The 26,847-nt window shown below is 38.6% G+C and overlaps 1 protein-coding gene across 3 annotated transcripts in view; it reads right to left on the bottom strand.

The window, feature by feature from the left end:
* The window catches only part of ESR2 (estrogen receptor 2), a 2,041,892-nt gene that overhangs the window by 1,172,473 nt on the left and 842,572 nt on the right, over positions 1-26,847 (bottom strand). The gene's annotated exons all lie outside the window — the stretch shown is intronic.

Raw genomic sequence — 26,847 nt, 5'->3', positions numbered from 1 at the left:
TATAAATGTATACAAACAAATAAATATTATACAGTACATATTTAATTAAATCTATATTATAAATACATATGTATATACAATAACAATTTTTTACATAATGCATAAATTTATGTTACTATTAAAGTATATTAATTATATTTATTACAACACATCAAAAGAGAAACTTTTTATAGTCAGTGTAAGTTATACATTCAATGGCATTTTATGCAGAACACGTTTACAAATAGATGATTTTAAAGTTTTTATTGTGAATGAATTAAATTGTTAATTTGGTTTGTCAACAAGTATAATTATACATTATTAGTCAATTATATTTAATTGTTGGGTGTAGCTGTCTTATTTAAATGGTTTCAGACAATGCAATGATGTATTCTGATGAAGTTCGTCGTACGGACGAAACCTAGGTAAAACAGCTTGTTTTGGAATAAAAGTTCTTTTTTACAACTGGCATTGCGCTCTTTGGAACATCTACTTGCATTTGAAACTACGTATTTTACAACAACTATGGAGAATATTTGGCTGGTATTTACAGGCATTTTTCCACTGACAAGTTTGGCTCCTTACTTTCCTATTTCATTTAATTTGTTGGCAAGTCTTCAGTTAAATACAGCTTACTGGAACTGGATCATTGTCCCCAATTTAAAGATTTACAGGGCTGTCCTGAGGTAATCAGCTTATGTTGTATATGGCTCCTAAATGAAACAAGAGTGGGATAACAGCTTATGAATGTGAGAATCAAACTATCTTAATGTCATAGGACTTATAGGATGCAATTTGTTGAATCAAGTATAGCAGTATAACTTGACGTCCTACCAGGGCTAGAGTGATCACCTAGGCTTTTTTACTGTCAGCATTTGTTGCTGTGTGATAGAGTAGCCTGAATCCTGTACATTGACTACCAGACTGAAAGGAATTGTAAGTTTGAGTTTTCAGTGCATTTTCAAAGGAGTATGAGTTTCATTTCATTTTCATGGAATTGAGTTTCAAGGGAAAATAAGTTTATTGCTGTTCATGCGAAGTCTGTTTTCAGTGCAATTAACTTTTTTGTTTATCAAATGTCACTCACTGTTTGTGCTGTAGAATTTGAAAGCAGTGTTAGTAATATAATTGCCTTTGGTGCAGAAGGCTGTGGATTCTACTTCCACACCATGTAGATGGAGTGCTGATACTGCACTGCCCTTTTCATTGCTGATTATTTGGTGCATTTTAAGAGAGAATAGGGGTTCTACACTCCTGATTATGTCCTCCTTTGTATGAGATGCCTAGTAACTATGAACTTGTTTGTTTGTGAGTCATTCCCTATTGCAGTATTACAAGCTTACCATTTTTTTAATGTAACATATGCAAGTAATTCAATGGCAGCTGACACTGAATTTGTAGGTGAAACACTGAAATATAAAGTTATTTGCAGTAGCAACCTCTTTGTTAGTTACAGATCTCCTTAATATGGAATTATTCAGATAACTTTTACTTGCTTATTGAGTGATTTTGGTGGATCGTATGACCGAGGTTTGAGTGTCCTTTTATGGTTGAAATTTTCTGAAATAGGTAGTTTTGTTGTTATTCGTTCTTACATTTTGTTTCATTCCTTACTAAAATAATGTTCAAAACTACAAATTTAAAACACATTCTAACAAGTGGTGCTGTATTACACAAGGAATTTAATTTAATACAATCAGGAAGGTGAATCAAAGAACACGTACATGTATGCATGGCACTAAAATGTGTGCAAGCAGCCTATGGTTTGAAAGCAGCCCAAAAGTAAAGTTAATCCTCCAATGGCCAGATCCATTTTCTTTGAATGTGGGTTTTTATGCTGTTTCAATGAATGTGAGTTTCAAGGGTAGAAAAGTTTACTGCTCATGCTAAGTCTGTTTTCATTGTGTTTATCAAATGGCTATTGTGCTACTGTATTTCATTATCTGTGGTCACTGTAGAAGTAAGTAAGAAAACATTATGCACACTGACAAGTTTGAAGAGTGTCTGTGATAACTGGGGAGAAATAGCCAAGTAGTGGAACACTGGAATGGTGGATGCCTGATTTATTACTCTGCCTAGGGCTCAATTTGACCATGATCCATCTTTTGTACTTTGCACTATTTACTATAAACTATCGGATGTTAGAATGAAACAAAGGATTGTCAGTTGTAAAAAATAAGGTCTTTCATTATGTGTTTGGCAATAGAGGAACAAAAGCACTTATTGTTTTTACAACTGACACTGTTGTTTCATTCCATCTTCTGTTAGTTCATTGTTTTCATCATTATTTATTAATAACAGTCATATTGTTGAAAATGACATTGCAGTTCTGTGGATTGTGGACCTCAACTGAAGTGGCAGCAGCCCACCCAGGTGCACTCGGGCAATCATTTACGAAGTAATAACAGTAAAAATAATAATGACAATGATGATGATAAAATAAGACTTAATGTAAAAAAGAACCTGGAATAACTTTGACTCTGCTGTTACTGTGTTTTCAGTAGATGTTAATACATTTTTTTTCCTTGCTTTATGTCTTTTTTCTCTCATTTTTTCATTACTGCAAGTTACCCCCAGTTTTTTTAAATTTTTTAAAGTCATACAAGAAAGATGAATTTATTTAAAACACAATAAAATACTGTGTTATTTTTATTCTGCTTATAAAAAAGTTATTAAAGCTTCTTGCTGACTTTAAGTCTTCAGTTAGGTTATTTATTGTTGTTTTTCAAGTTGACCAGTTCTTGCTACACTTCAGTTTTACTTAATTGAACAAATGAAAAACAATGCAGCACATTGCACTTGAAATTGGTAAACAGATTTTGCTCACAGTTCTTATTTAAACCTCATATTCTCATAGCTCAAGGGATAAAGCCAAAAATGTAATGGGTAGGGAAAAAGGTCAAAGGCCCAGAATCAGGGACAGATTTTAAGTATAATACTGATCGTTTATGCTTAGTTGCTAGAACAACAGGTTTTGCATCAGCATGTGTTTTCTGAAGGATATGAAGTTTAGAAGTCTGAAACGCAAATGTCTATCATTATTTAAGTTTTGCAATCTTCATAAATTTGCCAGAAAACCACAAATCTTACAAGGAACAGACCAAAAATATGACACAAAATCAGGGACAGTTAAACATATGCTCTGATCTCTTAACCTCTTAGGGCAAGAATCAGGGAGAAAAACTATATAAGGCTCAAAATCATGGCAAAATTTTAAACTTTACTCTTGTCACCAAAGCAACAGATAAAAGTAAAACATCACATTATCTTAACCTGGCCAAGCCTTTTACACAATACCTTACTCAAGCATAGTACAAAAGCTGAATAAACTGAGAATAAACCCTTACATCACTTGCTGGACTGCCAACTGACTCACAGGATGCAGGAGATCAAAATAGGGGAAGCTACCTCTAGAAAGAGACCAGTCACCATTGGAGTCCCCTGGGTTTTGGTGATGAGACTTTTCCTGTTTGGGATCTACTTCTCAGAAGTAAAAGTAAATACCACAGGGCTTTGGCCAACTAAGTTTGAGATAACTACATGCTAGGAGCAGTTTCTAAATCCCCAAATGACTTAACCATCATGCAGGAGGGTCTGTCCCAAACTATAACTGGTGCCAGAATCATGAATTGAAACTAAACTGCAAAAAATACATTATTGCATCCTTTGGAAAGTCATCTATCCCAGAGAACATCTGAATTGACAATATTCCCCTCAGAAGTGACCCAGTTGTTTGGCATTTGGGAACTTGTGTGGACAGTTGACCTTACTTTCAATCAACATGTGCCCAGTGTCATAAGAAGCATTTCTATATTGCACAGCTTATGGACAAATTGATTGCAACTAGATCTAAAGATGTTATTGTTCCTCTTTAAGAATCCCTCAATAGGTGCATAGGTGTGTTCATAGGTTCACAGGTGTGTACTAGGCTAATGGCCCTGGGGCCTTTACAAGCCTAACCATAGGATTACCTTGGCATCGTACCACCCGACCTTAGTCAGTCATAGGTCAATCATTTTGTATAATGTCCACTTTGGCATCTATCTGTCCAGTCACATGCAACAACTGGAATGCCCACAGAGCTACCTTATTAAAATGATACAAATCCTAAACAATAGGTCTTGCATGAACCACCTTAAAGCCTTATCACTATACTCTGTATGCTACAGAGAGCTAAGAGGTGATCTGTGTCTGGCATACAAGGTATCCTCCAACCCAATACTGATGAGCCTATTGAACATCAGCAAGTCAAATGGCATCAGAAATAGTTCAAGTATCTAAACAGAATGGCATGGAGAGCTGGGCATACATCAGAGAATACAACTGTTCCAGAGCAGACTATCCAGTCAAGTAAAACAAAGCTCTTCCCTGTCCATATTCAAATGCAACTTGGATCTAAGGATGGGTAATAGAAAATGGACCCCGGGATTGCCCCTTGTACCACTAATGGACAGAGGCAGTTCCTAAATGCTGTATCTCTTACATGGGTCTCCTAAAATTATCTATGGTATGATCAGTTATTCTTACTAGGGCTAATGTGCAATTATTAGCCATGGGATGGTTGAGACCACTCAGAAGATGTTAAAAGGGAAAGTGGCTAAGCTTAAAAGGTCCTCCAAGTGAACCTATCTTGCAATAGTAAACAGTTTTTAAAAAATTGTTCTTTTTAGATCCCTTTTTAGTGCCCTTCTCATGCTATGTCACTCCAGTGTTCAACAGCTTCCGGCACCTCTGGTAAGAAAATCTACACTGCACTGTCTCCAATACACCCAGTTGGGGGGCGATACCCTTTACAGTCCCAACACCCCCCCAACTAAATATACCAACTCCGGGCTCACACTACAATAGGGAAAAGGGCAAATTTCCCCATGTTGGCTATCAGGTTATTTACTGTGGGAAAAGTTTCGGCAATGTGATCATTCATTAAACTGAGGTTTTGGAGATCTTGCCTCGGAGATGTTGTCTTCGGGTAAGTGGTCTTCAGTTTATTTGAAGTAGACCCATCACAGACACATACGTATAAGAAACTGTACATGATATGTAAGGTCCATCTACAAGTTGTAAAGAGAATCACTGCAGGCTGTTTCATGAAACATTCAACATGAATTAAAGTTATAACAAAGAACATTTGCACTGCTGCTCCATCCCTTACTGCCACTTTATTACTTGTAGTGCTTCTGTGTAAACCTTTGACAAGCTGCAATATCATGTTTGTAAGTTCAGGCTTTTCTCACTGCACCTTGATATAGCATTGTAATGACACTTTACAACAGGCACGGAGTCTTCATGTCTCTGACAATTAATGCAGGATGCGGACAGGATTATAACACTTTATTGGCAGTGACCTCCCTCCATATCTAATAATCTCACAGTACAATGTCTAATAATGTTTGTCTACATCCACCATCTTGCAGAACTGGGAAGAGAGATGTAGAACATTTTGTAAACTAGTAGTCTTCTGGAAGAATGAACATCAGCTCTGCTAACAAACTGGTTGTGGGTTGATTTTTACAAAATGGAACTCTTTACGAAACAAAAAGGAATTGCAAAAAAACAGAATTCTCTGCTCTGATAGCTAGGCCAACTAAACACATTCAGAAGCTGACAGTGTAGTGTTCAGCTTGTGGTACTTACAGTAATCTTAACTGTAGTATTCTAAACAGAAATTTACTGAAACAAGGCCAAAGGAAGGGATAAGGTTCATGAATTTGTGTTTCTCACACTTCCCCATTTTGACGGCCATTAGATAATTTGCAGTTATTTTACAAATGCAAATTACTCTTCTGGTTTACTCAATATTCTACTACATGCAGCATAAACAGTTTTGATAATTGATTGATTGATTGATTGATTGATTAATACTAAGCTAACTGCCCTTGCAAGCCATTTTAAGCTTAGCCAATTATCCCTTGTGAGAATCAAACCCTGCACCTTGTGTTTGTAAGGCAAATACCTTAACCATTAGGCCACCCCCAAAGAAAGCATTTACTATCCACAATGCTCCACAGTCATGGCAATGACCAGTTCATAAATATTTCAACCAGTGCTACCATAACCGTGTAGTCTCTGACATTACTATATTGGGAACAGCTACAGTTCGCAATCATGGGGCCGCTGGTATATCACTGGGTTGGAGGTAGACTGAGTGTGGTTGTGCATTGGTATGCAATTGGACCAAGCATTAGCCCTGCACAAATACAGGCAAATGGCTTAATTTTCTCCAGCAATGCAAATTAATACATAAGAAGTAGAATCTGGCAACACCTCTTATCAGACACATGGATATACACACACACACACACACACACACACACACACACACACACACACACAGTCTTGCACAGAGGTCCAGCTGACAACCACTAATTATCAAAATTTTGTGTATAAGTCATTTATCCAGTCAACATTCATGTAGTATTTTCACTGACAGCCAACTGAAATCTCACCTACTTGGTTCATAGGATCATAGGAGGTTACTAGGCTAACATTCCCAGGGCCCTTACAAGCCTACCCAAGTTCAATCTATGTTCCCAAGGGTGCCTGGCTCAAGCAGATACTAAAATCAGCACTGATTGCCCCTGTTCAAGAGGGACACATGTGGAATCCCTGGGGTGAATTTGGGTTAGCCATCCAATCATCAAAATTACACTTACATAGGGCCAACAAGGGGCTTTGTTTAAAATGAACAGGAAGTTTGTTCCAAAGATGGGGCAGCCTCTGTTAAACACATCTCTCTCTCCAGCAAGTTCTATTGATGTTACATACCTGGTTAAAGTCATTTGAGTGAGTGGCCCGTATGCCATTTGACTTGTGAATGTGCAGCATTTCCATTAAAACTGGGTCAGAGATTGCTCTACATATAAAGCACAGGTCGCCTCTGGGCAGTCCGTATGGCAAAGATTAAAGTGATAATTATTTCAGTCTGTCCACATAAGACAGATCTTGAAGACCCTGAATTTTGTTTGTAAGGAAGCTTTGTGGTCTCTCCAATTGCTACAGGTGTTTGGAAAGGAACATATTAAAGGGAGTGTTGTACTCTATTATTGGCCTGAAGAGGGAAGCACACAGTGGGGATATAACCTCTTTTCTTCTGGAGGCAATGCCCTTAGTTATGAGATCAGCAATATAAAATGCTCTTCTAACCACTGTGAAGATATGGTGATCGATGTTAAGGTTGCTGTCAACCTGTGTGCCCAGATCTCTCACCACTGACTGTGTGCTTAGGGTATTGCTATTAGGTCTATATTAAATCAGCAAATGCTTAAAAAAGTGAATGCTGATTTATTGACCCCATGTAAATGAAAGCTTACAATCCCAAACACTTGGAACAGCGATTTGTTTCCCAGGGAAAAAAAATTGCTGTTCCACAAATAAATAAATAAATAAACAAACAAATAAATAAATAAATAAAAACTTCAAAACATTACATAACGTAAGGGGCTTCACCCAGCACACCCCCCGATGTGAGGGGCTGTGCCCCCCCACACCCCCTACTTAAATATACCAACTCCGAGATCGCACTAGTGTGAGGAAAATTGCAAAGTAATGGAGGCAGCCAAGTGATTTCTTTCCCAGGGAAAGAAGTCACTTATATGCCGTTTCACTATTTTGCTGTTTCATGATTTCAAGTTCGATCAAGACACATTCAAATGATTGTGCCTTCGATTATATAGTAGGAACCCTTGCTATTGATGTTGTAGTTTGCAGGAACATCTCCCATGCCAAAGGGGATGATAAAAAGAAGTTATGTACTTACCATAACATTCCATCTGCATTGTTTATCTTCATTTATCCGTGACATATGGGTCCAGTTCTGATATCGGAATTGACACGGCTGTTACCACAGCTCGCACCAGCCAAAAACTCTCGCATATCACATCTACACACAATCCCACTCTCACAATTACTTCAGATTGAGTTTGCAGAAAAGTGTATGAATATATATATATATATATATATATTAGAAAGGAAGCCCAAATGGAAGCCATATCTACTGTACTTGAAAAATCATAATAATTCAAGGATATATAATCCATTCTAACAAAAAATCTTTAAAGGTCTGGGGAGGAAGGGAGGGGAGTGAAGGACAAATTAAGATAGACTACACAGATGGAATATTATAGTAAGTTATCTGATATTGTCAATCTTCATTTTATCCTTGACAGATGGGACAGAGTCCCCTCTACCAAAAATCTTGGGTGAACTCACGGAAGGATATTCTTGAGCACCATCGAACCAAAAGACACTCTTCTCCTAGAGACCAAGTCCAATCTGTAATGAGTAATAAAGGTATGGAGAGAAGCCCAAGTAGCTGCTGCACATATATCGTCCATCAAAGCTCTAGACTGGAAAACTGCCGAGGTGGCTACAGAGCTTGTAGAATGTGCTTTCATAGGCCTAGGCAAGGTTAATATGTTCTTATAGATAAATGAAATGCAGTCTTTCAGCCATTTAACCAGAGTTACATTGCTGACTGGCTTACCCAACTTTGCACTGGAAAAGGAAACAAATAGTTGATTTGATTTTCGAATGTCTTTTCTTCTGTGAAGATAGAAATGTAATCGTCTATGAGCATCAAGGAAATGTAAGGAATATTCACTTTTGTTGGAAAAGTTTGGAAAGAAAACTGTTGAATTAATCATTTGATTTATGTTATATTCTGAGACTACCTTGGGTAGAAAGGAGGGGTTTGTTCATAAAGAAACTCTATCCTTGTGAAAAATCAGATAAGGAGGTTCAGATGACAAGGCCTGGATCTCTGAAATTTCTGGCAAAGGTTATGGCAATCAAACACAGTGTCTTCCAAGACAAAAAACTTCAGATTACATTCTGCAGAGGGCTCAAAGGGAGAATGTATTATGGCCTGGAACACTAAGTTTAGATCCCAAAGAGGTACTGGATCTTTGAAAGGGGGATTCAACAAAAGCATGCTTCTTAGGAATGATTTACAAAGTTTATGACAGGCTAAAGAATGTTCTTCCAATCCATCATGGAAATTAGAAATTGCAGCTAATTGTAATCTGATGGTAGAAGTGGAAACTCCAGCATGGAAAAGAGAGGCTGAAACATTTAAAATATGCTCTATAGAAGCAGAACAGGGATTAACATGTTTTTTATGGGGCCATATAGTAAATCTCTTCCATTTGCTAGAGTACAGTTTACAAGTGGAAGGTTTATGAGCCAACAAAATGATGCAGCATACTGGGGAGGAAATATTAGGGCACCTTGCAAGTAATGGGATGGGAAGAACCATGCTGTCAGCTTGAGGTTCAAAATGTCCTGGTGAAAAAAATCCATCTGGCTAGGATATACATTCTGGGACTGGGTCCAGAATCTATGGTTGTCGAATCAGAAAAGGCCAAAGGAAGGGGAACAAACGCTGTTGAGGCCAAAATGGTGCAATGAGGATTACTGCGCTTTTCAACCTGAATGCTTTCTGTAAGAATTTTGGAATTTGAGGTATTAGGAGAAAGGCATACATGAGACTGGGGGGAAATTGTGGCGGAGAGCATCTCTGGGTGACGTCCCGGGGGGGCAGGGCAGTGTAATTGCTACACTTATTATTTTGGGGGAAGGAAAGATACATTGCAGCAAGGTCGACCCCATTGATGGAAGATCATTTTCACCACTTCTGGATTGAGAGACCACTCATAAGGCTGAAGGATGCATCTGCTCAGTTTGACTGCAATCACACTGGAACTCCCTGGAATGTACATTACTATTTGAAGACAGCTGGAAGAGATCACCCAATGCCACACTCTGAGGGCTTCTTGACAAAGGGAGTAAGACTTGGTTCCTCCCTGCTCATTGATGTACGAAACTGCTGACATATTGACTGAATTAAAATTGTCCCCTGAGGAAGAGCTGTCTCAAAGGCCCGCAATGCTAGAATCACCACTCTTAGCACCAGGCCATTGATGTGCAAGTTGGCCTCTAATGGGAATGAGTGCCTTGGACACTCTTGCCCAGAAAATGCCCACCCACCCCCATTTGGGAGGCATCCTTGGTCACTATGGCTGTGAGATCTGGAAGAACAAAAGGTCGACCATGGAGAATTTGTTTGAAATCCATCCACCAAAGAAGATCACTCTTGCAATAACTGGTGAACAGAATTTGCTCTGACAAGGGTTGGTGAAGGACAGACCACTAAGAAGCTAGTAGCCATTGCAGAATTCTCATATGAAACCTGGCTAGAGGTACTAGAGCTTTTGATGCTGCTATTGACCCTAGAGTTTGCAAAACTATTTGAGCAGGAAACCTCTTTCTGCCGATTATCTTTTGAACTTGTACCATAATTCAATGAAGCCTCTCTGAAGGAAGGGATGCTATAGTTTTCACTGTATTTAGTACAGCCCCTATGAATTCTAAATTTTGTGTTGGTGTCAATTAGGATTTCTTGAGATTTACCATAATCCCCAGAAGGGCACAGATACTGAGAGTGTAATCTCTGGTTACTATCAACTGATGCCTGGTCGAAGTGGTTATAAGCCAGTCGTCCAAGTATGGAAACACCTGGAATCCTTTCAGTCTCAAGTGAGCTGCTACTACTGCCATGCATTTGGTGAACACCCTGGGGGCTGTGGTGAGGCCAAAGGGCAGTACTCTGAATTGGTAATGACTGACTCCTAGCCAGAAGTGGAGGAACTTCCTGGATGGTTTGTCCATTTTTATGTGGTAATACGCATCCTGAAGATCTATTGAGCACATCTAGTCACCTTTTTTCAGAAAGGGAAGAACTGACTGTACTGTGACCATCTGGAATTTTGCCAAACTGATTTGTTCAGCATGCTGCGATCCACAATCAATCTCCAGTTCCCTGTCTTTTTTGGCACTAAAAGGAATCTTGAGTAGATTCTGGATCCTTTCTGGGCTGGTGGGACTTCTTGGATGACTCTTTTGTCCAGCAGTTTCTGAATTTCTTGCACTGCTGAATCACTCCGATTGGGTGGAACATCAGGAATTTTCTTGTGCACAGGGGGAGGATGAGAAAAGGGAATGATATAGCCACTGGATATGATCTGTTGCACCCAGGAATCTGCTGCTATGTTTAGCCAACCACTTAGGTGCAAGGACAAGCATCCCACAACTGCCTCCAGAGGAAGACAATTGGGCCTCTCTTCAGGAGTGCTGAAAGGGCTTCCCTGAAAAGGAATCCCTGAAGCCCTGGTTTCTCTGCCTTGAGGATGGCGTCTTCTATTCTGGTTCCCCCTTCTGCCCCTGGGGGAACTCCCCCAACATGTGTCTTAGAAAGGCCCTTGGGATTTTTTGAGCCACATTTTTCCACCACTCCTATGGTTCCTAGAAAAGGACCTTTGGGGAGTGGATAAATGTATGCCCACAGCAGAAAGGGTCTTACCATCGTTCTCATACCTGGATAAAGTCTCTTTTGGGCCAAACAAAGATGCTCTGTCAAAGGGAACATTGATGAAAGAAGACTTGAATGGTTCTGCAAAGTCACATAGGCACATCCAGGCATGTCTCCTTATGGCTACACATGTGCCTGCTGCTCTGGAAGTCCCTTTGGATGTATGTGCGATTAGCCTCAAGGACAAATTAGACAGACTCCAGGGTGGCTAGCTGGGAAGCCACTTTCTCTTGGACTCCCTCATCTCCCACCAGGGTATCTGACAATGCCTACGTCAGATTCCGTTGAAGCCTTGTAAAGTGTGCCAAGAAGTTTAAAGACCTTATAGTGAAGGTCAATGAAGCATAAACCTGCTTCCCAAATCTGCCCATAGCCCGAGACTCCCTGTTGGGCAGATAGACAGATGGACTCTCCTCAGCATGTTCCTTTTTGTGGTGGACACTACAACCATGGCATCCACTGCTAAACCCCTGGCCCAGAACTGTTTACCTTCAGGCACAGATAATATTTTGTCAGGTCTCTTGGAGAAGGGTTCACTGGTGAGTGGAGTCTTCCACGTCTGCTGTGAAATCAAGTGAATGAGTTCATCTGTGGGTGGGGTCACCCAAGAGGTAGCTGGGTGGGTGCAAAAAGCCTGCAGGTAAACAGATTCCTCCAAAGAATGGTTTTGGGACTTCCAGCCACCCCTTTGTTTTAAAATTTCTAGGAGGTCTCCAAATGAGACATATTCAGGTGGTGACCATGGGGACTCCTCCACCTCATCAAAATCTGTGTCCTCTGTGACTTGATTCCTGGGAAAAATCTAAGTGCTTCCTCTTGCACTTCTTTATCTGAGGGAACTCCTCAGGGGATAATATGGAGAGGTGTCAGAAGATGACAGAACCTGAGTCTGACAAACCTGATACTTCAGCACCCACTGTTCAAGTGAAGAGGCAGGTGGAATAACAGAGCCAGAGGGGGCTACCTAATCTGAGGAGGAAGGAATTGACTGAGTCACTGTAAATGAGAGGGCCCCTCTCCATTGCCTCAAAGGCCATCCTCCCTCGAAGAGGGAAGGGAGCCTGAAACTGAGGTAGACTGCCTTTGGACTGGGCTCACTCCCCACTCTGAAGAACCGACACTCACGACAGAAGCTGGAGCTGAACTAACTCAAGCCAAAGCTCTGTGAGGAACAGGGATGGCTCTGAAAAACCTGGAGTCGAGTCCTGCCCTCCAGAACTGACAGGGTAGCTATAGCTCTGAGAGATCTCCAGTTCTGAAGCTGCCAAAGAGCTCAGGGGGATTGCCAGTTCTGAAGATGTGAAAATCTCAGAAACTGGTAAAATTGGTGCTGGGAGATTCAGAACAGATGCCTCTAAGACCTCAGATTAGGGTAGAGAAGGAGTGGTCAATGAAGTTAAAGAAGGCTCAGTTCCAAGACTCGAAGGGGTCAGAACCAAAAGAGGGCTTGTTAGTGCTCTAACCCACAAGATTTTATTCACCAGTGTCTCCACATTGAGTTGAGAAAGACTTGTTAGAATGGATAGATTAAGTTGAAGGAGATTTAGGCCTCTGCAGAAAAACTTCTGGAAGCTCACCAGCAAAAAGGTCTACAGATGGTATATAGGAAGTTCTTGGAAAAATCTCCTTTGAATCAGAAATTTTTGTCATGGTAGGAGAAGCAGAAATTTTGACTTGCACTGGGGCCTTCGACATTGAAGAGCTTGTGACAGCAATAGATGGGAGGATGACATAATGGTTAAGGTGTTTACCTTAAAGACACAAGGTGCAGGGTTTGATTCTCGCATGGGGTAAATGGCTAGGCTTCAAATGACCCAAAAGGGCAGTTAGCCTAGTACTAATCTATGAACCTATGAACCTATGAACACCAGTAGTTTAAAGTCAGAGGCCACCGGTTCCGAAGATAATTTTAGAACTGAGAGTTTCAATTTCTTATGTCTCGGAACTGACAGAGAAGTCAGAACTCAGACATTCCTCTTGTGTCCTTTGTCCCCTGAGATGAAGATGAAGGGGAGGAAAGATCAATTTTGGCTTTGTCTGCAGTAGATAAGGCTTCATTAACTCACTCCCTCCAGTACATCTCTTGAGTGTGTTCCTTTAACTCCCAGTGGGTAAGGCTTGAGCCTTTAAAAAATTAATCTATCATCTCACAATTCTAACAAATACTCATTGACAGAGATCAAATATCGATACAGTTGTGTTTGCCATAATGTATGCTTCAATACGATAAAAACACTGCAGAACTCACCACCAATACTGGAATACACCTTTATTAACGAACAGAACAACAGATAAGCGCTTTCACGTACGAAGTACGCTTCTTCAGATCTACTTTACTGAACTCACATTCTACTTTATATACACTCAAATTGAAACTGGTGCATTGTGTAATTATTCAATTAATCAATTGATCAATCTTGTTAAAAACATCTTTAAAAGGGGGACACACTGAAACTTTAAACTAACAAAAGCTTGTAAAACCATAGACATATGGTGAGTGTCTATTCAATCAAAACTCACAGTCAAATGTCATTTAATCAAATACATCAATCATAAAATATGTAATAACATAAATGTATATATATATAAAAAGTATATATAGAAAAAAATATATATATATCAATATTTAATATGTATTTATATAAATATAATAAATATGATAAATATAATAAATATAAATAATTTATCTATCTATACCTTTATAAAACTATTGCTATATAAATATATACCAAAAATATATATAACATAGGAAGAAAGATTGTGAACTACTATTCCATTCATAACAAAATATATACATATGTAAACATGTAGATGTATAAACACATATATCTAAAACTACTATCATAAATATGAAATATGAAATATATATAAAATATATGTAAAATGTGTATAAAATGAAACAAAAATCTATATACACTAAATGAATGTGTGAGTATAACATAACATAAATAATCTATATTTTACAGTAAAAAATTAATATCTAAGATGTGTATTAGGTGTGAAAAAAGCCTATTTGGCTGCTCAGAGCTACTTAAAACTAATAGGAGACTCTATGTAACTTTAACTCATGTGGATTCTGAACATTATACATTAGATCAAATGCAGGACAAAAAACATATATCAATATGATCAAAAGATGCTGGTCAACAAATACATATATGTATGACAGATAAATAAGTAAATTAATAAAACATGGAGCTATGCATATATCAAAATATATCAAAAAGTAGATTTAAAACACATACTACTCTATTCATTATGTAAAATACATCAAATAAAGATAGAGATACCATTGCTGTTACATATACATTCATATTTTTGGTATATATTTATATAGCAATAGTTTTATAAAGGTATAGATAGATAAATTATTTATATTTATTATATTTATCATATTTATTATATTTATATAAATACATATTAAATATTGATATATATATATATATTTTCCTATATATACTTTTTATATATATATATACATTTATGTTATTACATATTTTATGATTGATGTATTTGATTAAATGACATTTGACTGTGAGTTTTGATTGAATAGACACTCACCATATGTCTATGGTTTTACAAGCTTTTGTTAGTTTAAAGTTTCAGTGTGTCCCCCTTTTAAAGATGTTTTTAACAAGATTGATCAATTGATTAATTGAATAATTACACAATGCACCAGTTTCAATTTGAGTGTATATAAAGTAGAATGTGAGTTCAGTAAAGTAGATCTGAAGAAGCGTACTTCGTACGTGAAAGCGCTTATCTGTTGTTCTGTTCATTAATAAAGGTGCATTCCAGTATTGGTGGTGAGTTCTGCAGTGTTTTTATCATACTGACTGTTTTATTTGACTGCCAGACTCTTCAGGGACCATACGGAGATTTATACTGCACAATGTATGCTTCAAGATAAAGCCTTCTGATACCTTGTATGCAGCATGGTTTTGTAATTATTAATGCAAATATGAACAAGTAATATTTGATGCCTAGAGACATCAGTAGGATGTAACTGGAGATGTACTTGGAAGCGCCACTCAGATATAATGAGTTAAAGGCTAAGGGAATCAAGCTTTTCAAAATAAGTTTATTTCATCTTTCAACAAGGGCTCGATGAATGAACCCATGACATATGTTGTAGTCCTCTTGCAAATGAACAGGAGCCAAGCAATAGACACAAAGGGAATGGAAATCAGATGATGGAATTTTGTGGCTGCATTTCTGGCATTTTTTAAAGCTAGAAGGGGCCTTACATTTCTCAGTCATGTCAAACAAAACTACAGCTGGAAGACACTCACTCGTATGTGCACTCACACAGAAAGCTTAGGAAAGAGGGAGAGAGGAAAGAAGTTTTTTTTTTTTTGTAAGAGAAAGATAGTGAAAGGGGAAAACTATCAGTGATGATAGTTATAGAAACTACACTAACGTACAGGGAAAGAATATCAAGAATGATATTTAAGGTTACACTATGTGTAAGAAAAAAGGGGAAAGATATAAAATATTAAAGTATATGGTGGAGGATCAAGTAGAGAGAAAGAAATAGAATTCTCTAAGAAATAAAATGAAAATTTGCCTAAACCCACTGAAACTCGAAAGCACTGGCAAAACTTGACCATTTTGGAAAAGTGGCAAATGAGATTTGAGGTAATTGTGAGACAGGGATTGTGTGTAGAAGTGAAGCTCAAGAGTTTTTGGCTAGCACGAGTTGTAGTAATGGCTGAGTTGCTTCTGATATCAGAACTGGACCCATCTGTCAAGGGCAAAATTAAGATTTACACCAGATTGCATTTTTTTGGATTAAGTTTAAGACCATGACTTTGGCACCAGTCATTAGTCTGCGTAAGACCTTTTTGCAGGATTTTGACATTGCTAGGAGTTTTAATGATCGCTCCCAGTTTGCAGTCATCAGCAAACTTTGTCAGCCACAGTTCTTTAGTTTTATCCTGTACTTCAGAGAAGTAGATTCCGAACAGTAGGAGTCCCAGAACAGATCCCTGTGGAACACCATTGGTTACGGGTTTGCTAGAGGAGGTGCAGTCTCCTATTTTGACCGTATGAGTTTTATCAGTGAGCCAGTTTGCAACCCACCTGACAATAAATGGGTTAATACCCAGCTGGGTGAGTTTATCAATGATGACTGAGTAAGGAATTATGTTAAAGGCATTGGCTAAGTCAGAGTAGGCCATATGGACAGATTTTCCCTCATCTAGGGCTGTGGTGGCTGTCTCAAAGAAGTCCATCAAGTTTAACAGGCATGATCTCCCCATGACAAAGCCAAACTGGGTGGGGTTGACCATTTGAAGATTTCCTACATCTTTGTTAATAGCATCCATGAAGATTCATTCCATGGCCTTGCAGATAAGGCTGATCAGGCTAATTGGTCTATAGTTCCTGGGGTCTGTGGATGCATCCCCCTTGTGCAAAGGGATGATGGTAGCTGTTTTCCATTCCACTGGGATGAAGCCAGTACATAGGTTGTGATTGAAAAGCATGCCCAATGGTGATGTTAATTCCTTTTTTAACGCATGTAGAACACAGCCCAGGATGGTGTCTGGTCCCAGAGAGACTGTGTTTTGTCCTTGCAGACAACGTTTAAGACCTGCTCCTCAGAGATACTAGGTGGGGGACAGGTTTTAGGGATGCTTTGGTGTATATGAGGTGGGGACAGGAGATTGAAGTTTTCAGTGAACATGTCAACCAGCAGGTTTGCTATATACATGGGTTCTGCATATGTAGTACCATTAACTACAAGTTCAGTGCAAATTTGGACCTTACCTTTCAGGTTACGGATGTAACTAAAGAATGCCTTGTGGTTATCCTTAGCTAGGGAAGCTAATTTGGATTCATAGTTAGCTTTGGAGGACTTCACTAGGAGTCTTATTTGCTTGTTTAAGTTGAGGAGGGAGTGTTTCCAGTTTTGAGACTGTTCCTTCCTACTCTTAGACAGCAATTTCTTTCTCCTGTTGTATAGCCTATTATGGCAGTTGTCCACCAGGCAGGTTTGTTTTTCCTTGAAGATCTTGATTTGGTTCTATCAGGTACAGCAGAGTCAATACAATTGCACAGGTGCTCGTGTAAAGCATTGGTATATAACTTAGCATAAGTGTCTGTTCCATCAGTGGGTGGAGGGGCTATAAAGCTATTTATGCTGCCATGTAAGAGGCTGTAACTGGCTTTGGAGAAGTTTTTTAGTCTAGTTGTTGCTAAGGGGGGGGTCTTGTGTTATAGTTACTTCTAACAAGACTGATTTGTGGTCAAATCTCACCAGGAATGGCCACACACTGGGGGTGATGCAGCGGTCCCCCATGTTGATGAGCACCAGATCCAGGATGTTTGAGCCCCTTATGGGTGTGTCAACCAGGTGGTCCAGGGCATTGGAGTTTACGAGGTCCAGGAACCTTTGAGCAAATGAGTTATAACACGTATAATTTACCCAGTCAATGGATGGGTAATTAAAGTCACCCCAAACCAGGGTGTTTGGTTGTATCTTGATTGACTTAAATAGATCTAAGTGGGCTGAGGGGATGTCCTGATTCATGGAAGGGGTCCTATAGCTGGCAATGACCTGAAGAGGGGTTTTACCTACAGTCAATTGCACCTGAAGTAATTCAAGGGAATTGTGCTGTTTAACCAATCAAGATGTGTATTTAACTTTAATGAATATTGATACACCACCTCCTTTAGTTCTCACACCTTCAGTATGTGGTCTGAACGTGTGGAAGGAAATGTAACCTGGTATAGCTGGGGTGCTATCTGCAGCCTTTAACCAGGTCTCAGTGACTGTACAAATGCTAGCATTTTCCAAGGTGAGGACTGCTTCCAGTGACTGCAGTTTCTGGTTTAGACTCCCAGCATTTAGCAGAATAACCCTAAGGTTGTTTTTAGAGGTTATTTTTACGTCAGAAATTTTGTTCTTGTGACATTGCCTAACAAAGCCACTATGGGGGTGGCAAGAGCCTTAGCCAGTAACCGAAATCCCAGTGAAGACAATCTGTGGCAAAACATCAAGATCTGTTGACCATGTCATTCCAGGCTGAGAGATACTGGATCCGCTTTGAATGACACCAGAGCTAAGTCAATTGCTGAAGTCAATCATTTTTTTGTTTGTATTGAGATATCATCCTAGACAAAGGAGAAATGCTGCTTAAGATTCATAGGTTCATAGGTTGGTACTAGGCTATCGGCCCTAGGGCCTATACAAGCCTAGCCATAACAATTCCCTGGCTATTTCTTCCCACACTATATACTTCCCTGGATCCCTGTCTAGCAGGGCGACTGACGTGATCCCCGAGGTGAATTTCCTTTCTCCCATCCAATCATCAAGGTTCCTTTTGAAGAGGGCCAAAGAGGCACTCTGCTTGACATGTATGGGAAGTCTATTCCAGAGTCTGGGGAGTCTCTGGGTCAGGAACCTATCCCTCCAGCATGTTTTGTTTATTGTGATGACAAGATTTATATCCCTGGAGCATATGGCTCTGAGGGATTGGAATTTCTTTAAGTGTAGCATGTCCAGCAGCTCTGGGTTTGACATGGCCTTGGATGTTAAGCAGAGATCACCTCGGAGTAGACGATATGCGACAGAGTATAGCTGGAGTTTTTTAAGGCGATCAGCATAGGGCATCTGCTTTAGGCCTGTGATTCTTTTAGTGACATATTTCTGCAGCCTTTCCAGTTGTTGCAGATGTCTTGAGAAGTACATACCAAATGGGGCGTTGTATTCTATAATGGGTCTAATGAGGGATGAGTACAGTGGGACAATGACCTCCTTTTTTTCTGGATGAAAAGCCCTTAGTGATGAGGTGTGCCACATAAAAGGATTTCCTGACAGTTGTGGCGATGTGGTTATTGAAGGTGAGACCACTGTCCACCTGTGTCCCTAAGTTTCTTATCACACTTTTGGTGTTTAGTGTACTGCCACCTATGTGATAATTCACGGGTACATGTTTTTTCCCAAAGGTGATATCTATACATTTCTTGGCATTGAGCTTGAGCCCATGGCTCTGGCACCAATCATCTGTTTCTGTAAGGCCCTTTTGTAGAGTATCCACATCATTTGGGGATTCGATAATGGCTCCTAGTTTGCAGTCATCTGAACACTTTGTTAGCTGAAGTCCCTTAGTGTTGGCCTGTACTTCAGAGAAGTAGATGCCAAACAAGAGAGGTCCCAGGACTGAACCCTGAGGTACTCCACTTGTCACTTGTCTGGAGCTGCATTTGGAGTCTAGGGACATGCCTGCCTGAGACACATAATTAGAGAGCTCAGTCATGTCTCTCTTCATATAGTCCATGTATATAGTTCATATAGTCAAGTTATTCACACCAACATGGACTATGATGGAGTCATAACAGTGTCTGCTGTTGAGAGACTAGAGTACTTGTGTGATGTGGTGGATCCTGGGACCTGACAGACAGCTGACCGTGACTTTTTCCTTATCCAACTTGGTGAGAGGTAGATCTGTGTGTCTCGTAATAGAGTTGCCTATGACTAAGATGTTTGATTTGTGGGTATTTTTCCATCGGGGCAACACTTTCTATGCAGTTGTGGAGCTCCAAATCCAGTGTCAAACCATGTATTTTTGATGTTAATCTTAACAGGTGTGTTACAGCTTCTTTTTTTAAATATTATCCATGTAATTATTTTACATGAACCTGTTAAGATTAACATCAAAAAGACATGCTTTGACAATGGATTCGGAGCTCAGGAACCGCATTTAAAGTGTTTGGCCGGTAGTGTAGTAAAAAAAAAAATCAGTTTCTCCATAATATACATACTATAAAATGTATTTTTCCATAACAGGCATAATATGCATACTATTAAACATATTCTTCATAAAGTCCTAATCCAAATGTGTAATTACACTTAGTTCGCATCTTGCAGCTGTTCGGCAGTAATCATTTTTTAAAAGCCTCAGGTACTGATTTAGCTAGGCTTCACTGACAAGGAAAGAACCATTGCTAGGATGTAAAAATATATTGTTATCTTACAACGCTAAGCATATTATAACTATTGGAAAAAAAAGACATGTTTTCCAAATTTGATGTATTTATTTATTTTTTACTTTCTCTCTCTGTAACTTATCAAGGCAACATGTTCAATGCAATTGTTCAGCCGTAATCTACTACCTTAACACATGTATTAACTAGATGTCTGTAAAAATTAAAAATAAGTTCTATTTCTTAAAATGTACTATTAAAACAAATAATTTTTACACATATATGTGGTTAACAGACATGTTAAGGAACAGGATTACAGCTGAACAATCGTATTGAAAGTGTTGCCCTGATAACGGAAAAGTACTGATTTGTGTTATGCCTTTCTGGTGAGACGCTGTTGTGTGATATATTATGTCTACTATTTTATTCAGAGGATGTATTATGTGAATCGTGTTTGTGATTGTATTTACGAGGTCTCTGATGTTTAGGTAAGCTTCTGGTAAGGACTTACACATATATAGGTTTATGTGTTGTTGGTTTGGTAGCTGCAGGAGGTGAGGTATGCATGCTGACAACCTGCTAAGTATCAGATGAACTGACTGGTGAGTGATAGAGCCTGGATTATAGGTTCAGCGATGCAGTGAAAGCAGCTAGTCTGAAAGACAACACTGCTATAAGCCTGTTCAATTTTGCATTCACAATAATGAATCAATTTCATAGTTGTACTTCAAATCAACATAAGTGAATGGGGCTGCAGTTTTATAGACTTCTGCTAAATGTTGCAGTGCCAAAATATTATTATTATTATTATTATTATTATTATTATTATTATTATTACTGTTATTATTATTAAGGTGGAGGACAGTTACTGATACCTTTTCCCATGGCAATACCACAAGAAGGATACAAAAGTATGTCTGAAAAGCAAAATCACATTGTTATGCATTACCATTCAGACCAATCTAGTGCAAAATAAATAAAAAAAAAAACAGAAGAAGAAGAAGAATAGCTACTCACACTGCTGCTGAGACAGCAGCATAGCAGGGACCATCAAATTAAAATATGTTTTAAATTTTTGACCATAGTGGTCCTTTAGGTAACTGTGGTTTATAACAGCTCTGCCACAAAGAAGGTTAGTACTGCCATTTCTTACCACTTATTATTTCCATTAAGAAAGATGGGGTGTCCCCCATTCATGCAGAATAGGTTAAATATAGAACAGGATGTCGCAGAATTAACTCAGTTAAACATGCCATGCCATAATGTCCTCCTTTATAATACAATGCTTAAATGTCACTTGCTGGACAAAAAAAAATAGGAAATCATAGGACACATCTTGAGAGTCTTCTATGTAAAATAGAAAGTATGTTTGTGGAACAAAGATCCAAAGTTCTAGGAAAAAATGGCTAGAAAATATATTATGAGGGCGAGGGATGGAAACTTAGCTCCATATGAATATATAGATTATTCTGTAGTGCTCATGAGAGCTCACATGTACAATAAAAAAGACCACTGAAGATAACTGGAGCTGCATTACAGTATCTCTCTTTGAAGTAAATAAGAGAAGCCTATGTGCAGGATGCAGACAGCCCCTTATCCTACTATGACACTCACTTACTTTCCCTATGAAAGCATACTTCTCAACTGTGCATAATTTTGTAGAATGTTCAGATTTTTGCCTGATATATTTGGTCTGTTCCTTATAAAAATGTGGATTTCTGTCACACAATTGAAGACTGTATTCCCTAAATGAGTTTCACACTTCATGTCCATCAGAAAATGCAGGTTAAATCAAAACTTTTATTGTAGCAACTTAGGTTTTTAAGAGCAATATTTTAAATCTGTCCCTGATGTTGGTCCTTTGTTCCCCCCATTAATTTTGGCTTTGTTAACTCATTCATTCCAATGGAGCTCTGAAAGTTTGCACTTAACTTCTAATGGGCGGAGCATAAGCCTTTTCACAGAATCAAATTATGTCCTCCCATTTCAAACAAATGCTCATATCTCTGGAACCATAGGGGTTATGAAGAAGTATAAATGGCAAATTCTTCAACACAAATTGTTTTTATAGTGGCAGTCTTCTTTAGGTTCTAGGTCTTAAACTGAATTTTATAAGTCACAGTAAATACAGTTACTATTATGTTTGTAATATTTTGTAAACAACTTACAATATCTCAGCAATCCCTCAAATTACACACATACTGTCAGCACCGTCTTATTCGTCTAGCTGAGAGCTTCATATGAGGCTAAGAAGTTCTGTCTGTGTTACTTGGTTGTAGAGATATTTAGAGAAATGTGAAAATTATAGCTATACAAATTACTATCATGAAAACAATAGTTAATATCTCTTTACCTGCACTAGACAGAGATCAACTATTAATGCAGTTGTTTGCCATTGTGTAAGCTTTAAGATGAAAGCTTTTAAAAACTTGTACATATCATGATTTTGAAACAAAAATATGAACAAGCAATACTTGATGTCTAGGGGCGTCAGCAGGAGGTAACTGCATATGCACCAGGAGGCATCACTCGGATGTAATGAGTTAAGAATTCTTGGGTAAAGAATATGAAACGTTTGTGTGGAAGAGGACTGGTCTTGATTAAATAGTGTGCGTGAGTGTGTGTGTGTGTGTGTGTGTGTGTGTGTGTGTGTGTGTGTGTGTGTGTGTGTGTGTGTGTGTGTGTGTGCATGTGTGTGCATCTGTGCGTGCGTGTGCGCGCGCGTGTGTGATTTATAAAGATACCATAATGTATATACCTTCGCGTACACATTGCGGCAACCTTTTGGAATTCAGAAACAGACCTAACATGGTGTGTGCACAGTGCTGTAGCACAAAGATGTGCAACAGCAGGTAAGGCTGGCTCCGTGGGCATGCAGTATGCTAATGAAGCAGTCCAGGGGAGAGGCATATGCTAATTAGCCGTATACATTCTCTCCCGATACTGCTTCCAAGAAGGCATCCACATACAGAGTAATTTTTGATATTGCTCAGACATGTAGATCAGTATTGTCAGTCCCACCATATTGCAGTAATAAACATAGGTAAAAGTCTGTGTCCTTCTACTAAAATTGAAAGTAGTACAGGGATCTGTGATTTGGGGAGACACAACAGCCATAACAGTACTAACAGCAATACAAGGTTCAGTAGTGGAGGAAGCACTAGCCACCACATAGTACTGTAAACTCTTTTGCCATAATGGCACATACACTAGTACAGGGATCAGATGACAATTCATGGGCTGACATGGGGACTATCGTGTGTGTGTGTGTGTGTGTGTGTGTGTGTGTGTGTAAGTGTGTGCTTGTATTTGCATATCTACTTGTGTATGTATGGGAGATTGACTGAGGGGGATTCCTATGGCTACATGATGCAGCCACAGCAGTTAACTGCATGATGTGCAGATCAGCAATGATCTGCCCATCACAGTAGTAACTGTGATTCAGAAACATGTAAATTAGCCAATAATGAGATATATTCTCAAAGTTGCCAACATGCCTCTGAATCACAAAATACCACATTGTGGACACAGGGCCTTTCTGGTTCATACTAGGCCCTTTAATGAGTCCCCATTAGTATCTTTGGTGATTTGTACCAGTGTTCTGCAGTTTGAGATGGTGAACCCTTCCATATTCAGCCACCTACTTAAGGTTTATGTCTTTACCTAGCCAATAAAGTTGAAATATTTCAAAATAATAGACTTTAAGGACAATTTGTCAAAATTATTTTTATGCTTTAGTGAAAGCATATGCACTGCTGTTATGATAACATAAAAGTAATCCTGCTTTGTCTACCTTCTTTGTACAGTTGTATATGTTTTGTTGGAGGTGTTTAAAGTTGTTTGTTAGCAGTTAATACAACAGTATTACACAAACACACACACACACACACACACACACACACACACACACACACACACACACACACACACACACACACACACACACACATACACACACACACACACACTAAAATCACACAGTAGAAAACCAAAATCACACAGTAGAAAACCTGTCAAGTCCTGCTTAATAAGTATTTTATTTCATCTCAGTCTTGATGGATTAGAGATAAAATGATTGAATTCAAACCTGTCCTACTCACCAAAATAAGTATGACAGAAAAAATCCATAACCCTTAAAAGGTAGAAATGACAATTTTATGATAGAAGATAAAGGCCCTAGCATCATGGGCAAAGTCAAGCAGATAGAAGTTAAACTATGTCTTACACATTTATTTATGAGAGCAGCATTTACCAGTATAATAGCCCTAAATGTTCAAGCTTCAGACACATACATGTAATTACATGGGTACAAGTGAAATATCAGACAAGATAATCATGCCTAGACTGTTGCATATTTGTTGAATTACTACTAATTATACCATGACCCCCCCCAAAACGTGCACGCTGATTGGCCAGCGTGCACATTGTAAATCGAGTTATACTAATGGAAAAAGGTCCGGTTGCCCGGACTTTTTTCCATTAGTATAACTCTACTTTTAAAACACTGTCTTGCTATGTTAAATGGGTTTAACATAGTGAGACAGCTTTAAAATAAGCAACGGAGATCTCCGTTGCTTATTTTAAAGCTGTCTCACTATGCTAAACCCATTTAACATAGCGAGACAGGTTTTAAAAAGCAATGGAGAAAGCAAGATCTCTGTTGCTTTTTTTACTGTTTTGCTATGTTAAATGGGTTTAACATAGCGAGACAGTTTTAAAATAAGCCACGGACATCTCCGTTGCTTATTTTAAAACTGTCTTGCTATGTTAAACCCATTTAACATAGTGAAAACAGTAAAAAAAAAAGCAACGGAGATCTTGCTTTCTCCGTTGCTTTTGCCTGCAGCTCTGATGTACTGCGCAGGCGTGCAGTACATCAGAACTGCCGCGGATTCCAGACATCTGCGGAAGGGCAGTAAACAGGCATTATACTATGCCATTATTTAAGAAAAGTAATAGTTTCTTTTCTTAAATAATGTCATATATAGCAATAACCCACTTCTGGGTGTGGGTAATGCTGTATTACCCACGGTTGTCTTTGTTTGGTCCCTCGGCTTCGCCGGGGACCAAACCACGCCAACCGTGGGTAAATCCAGCATTACCCACACCCAGGCGTGGGTTATTGCTATATTAAATACTTCTAAAGAAACATATTTACTGCACATTCTCATATTTAATTATGTACATTGAATATATAAAAATAAGTGACACATACTGCTGCCTGATGGGCGAAGGGGTGCAAGCTTGGAATCTGGTCTACATTTCAAAACATCTGTCTACATCCATGGTATGCATGCTAATCAAGACTGCATTCCCATATCAACTTCCAGCTGTTATGTTTTAAAATCAAGATCATAACTGCCACTGAAGCAAGCCAAGGCAACATTTGACAAATCCTCCTTTACTGAGTTACCTTTCAGTGAACTCCACAATCAATGCAGTGAAATGACAAATTCACACTTACTAATTAGTCTTTGTTCAAAAGTGGCATTACCTTCCTAAAATACATATAGCATAGCATAGTATCTATATCTGTTGAAGATCAATCAATAAAGACAATTTAAGTAATTTAAAATTAGTTTTAAAAACCTGAACACTGCTTGCTCTAGGTGACTGGATATATTAAAACCTACTTGTCTGAGTTATCCTTCTTTTAATGAACATATGAACACAGTGACCTTTCTAAACATCCAGATCTCAACAAGCATATTCAAATTAATACCACTGACAACCACAACCTGTTGAACCCCCATGCAGGGAGTTTTACCCTGGACATTTATCTTTCTGCATATGGTGACTCCAAGAATCCAGAATTCTGAGAAAATAACACAGAGGATGCTGACAGCACTAGTTTCACTTGTTTCAATGTTTGAAGTCATAGATTTCAAAATGGTTTCTTTGTAAAGTATTAAAATCTCTTAATTAGAAAAGACAGTTTTGGCAAAATGTAATTTGATAAATCCATATGATTTCACTTCACGTTTATCTAATACCCATTTTACCACAGTTTCCCTTTTATATATTTGCTGGGGTTTATTTTCATTTGGGAGAATTAATGTGGAACACGTGGGTGTCTGATGTATGATACATAAAATCTGGGTTACAGAACATGTTTCATAATAAATGGAAAATTTGTGTGTCATGAAATAAGTTTCTTAGACATTAAGTACAAGACAAGTACAAGACAGTTCATGTATCAATCAAACAAAACCCTCACTTATATATTCAATTTATCCATTTTCCTTTTTTTTTGTACTTTGGATTATGGTTTTCAAAGATTTCAGTAGGCTAATTGCGTAGTTTAATGTCCCTGGATCATTTTCCATACAACATGTCAAGTACAGATGGCCAAGACTACAGGCAATCGTCAGAATGTATCTACATTCAGTGACTGTAACAGCATGTGGCTGAAAATAAACGAACCCAGCAAACGGAAGAATTCCATCTTGAATGAAAATGCATATTAGTGCCTATTACCATCACTGGGGAGCTGTATATACACTCCCTCAACTGATGGCACCTCAGTGAAGATCTGCATTAGAAGTAATGCATTCTCTAAGATACTCCACTGCACA

Source organism: Protopterus annectens, chromosome 6.part0 (genome assembly GCF_019279795.1).
Source record: "Protopterus annectens isolate FY-2018-M chromosome 6.part0, PAN1.0, whole genome shotgun sequence".
Classification (NCBI taxonomy): Eukaryota; Metazoa; Chordata; order Ceratodontiformes; family Protopteridae; genus Protopterus; species Protopterus annectens.
Note: the sequence above shows the minus strand (reverse complement) of the source record. Positions and strands in the feature narration are given on the sequence as shown.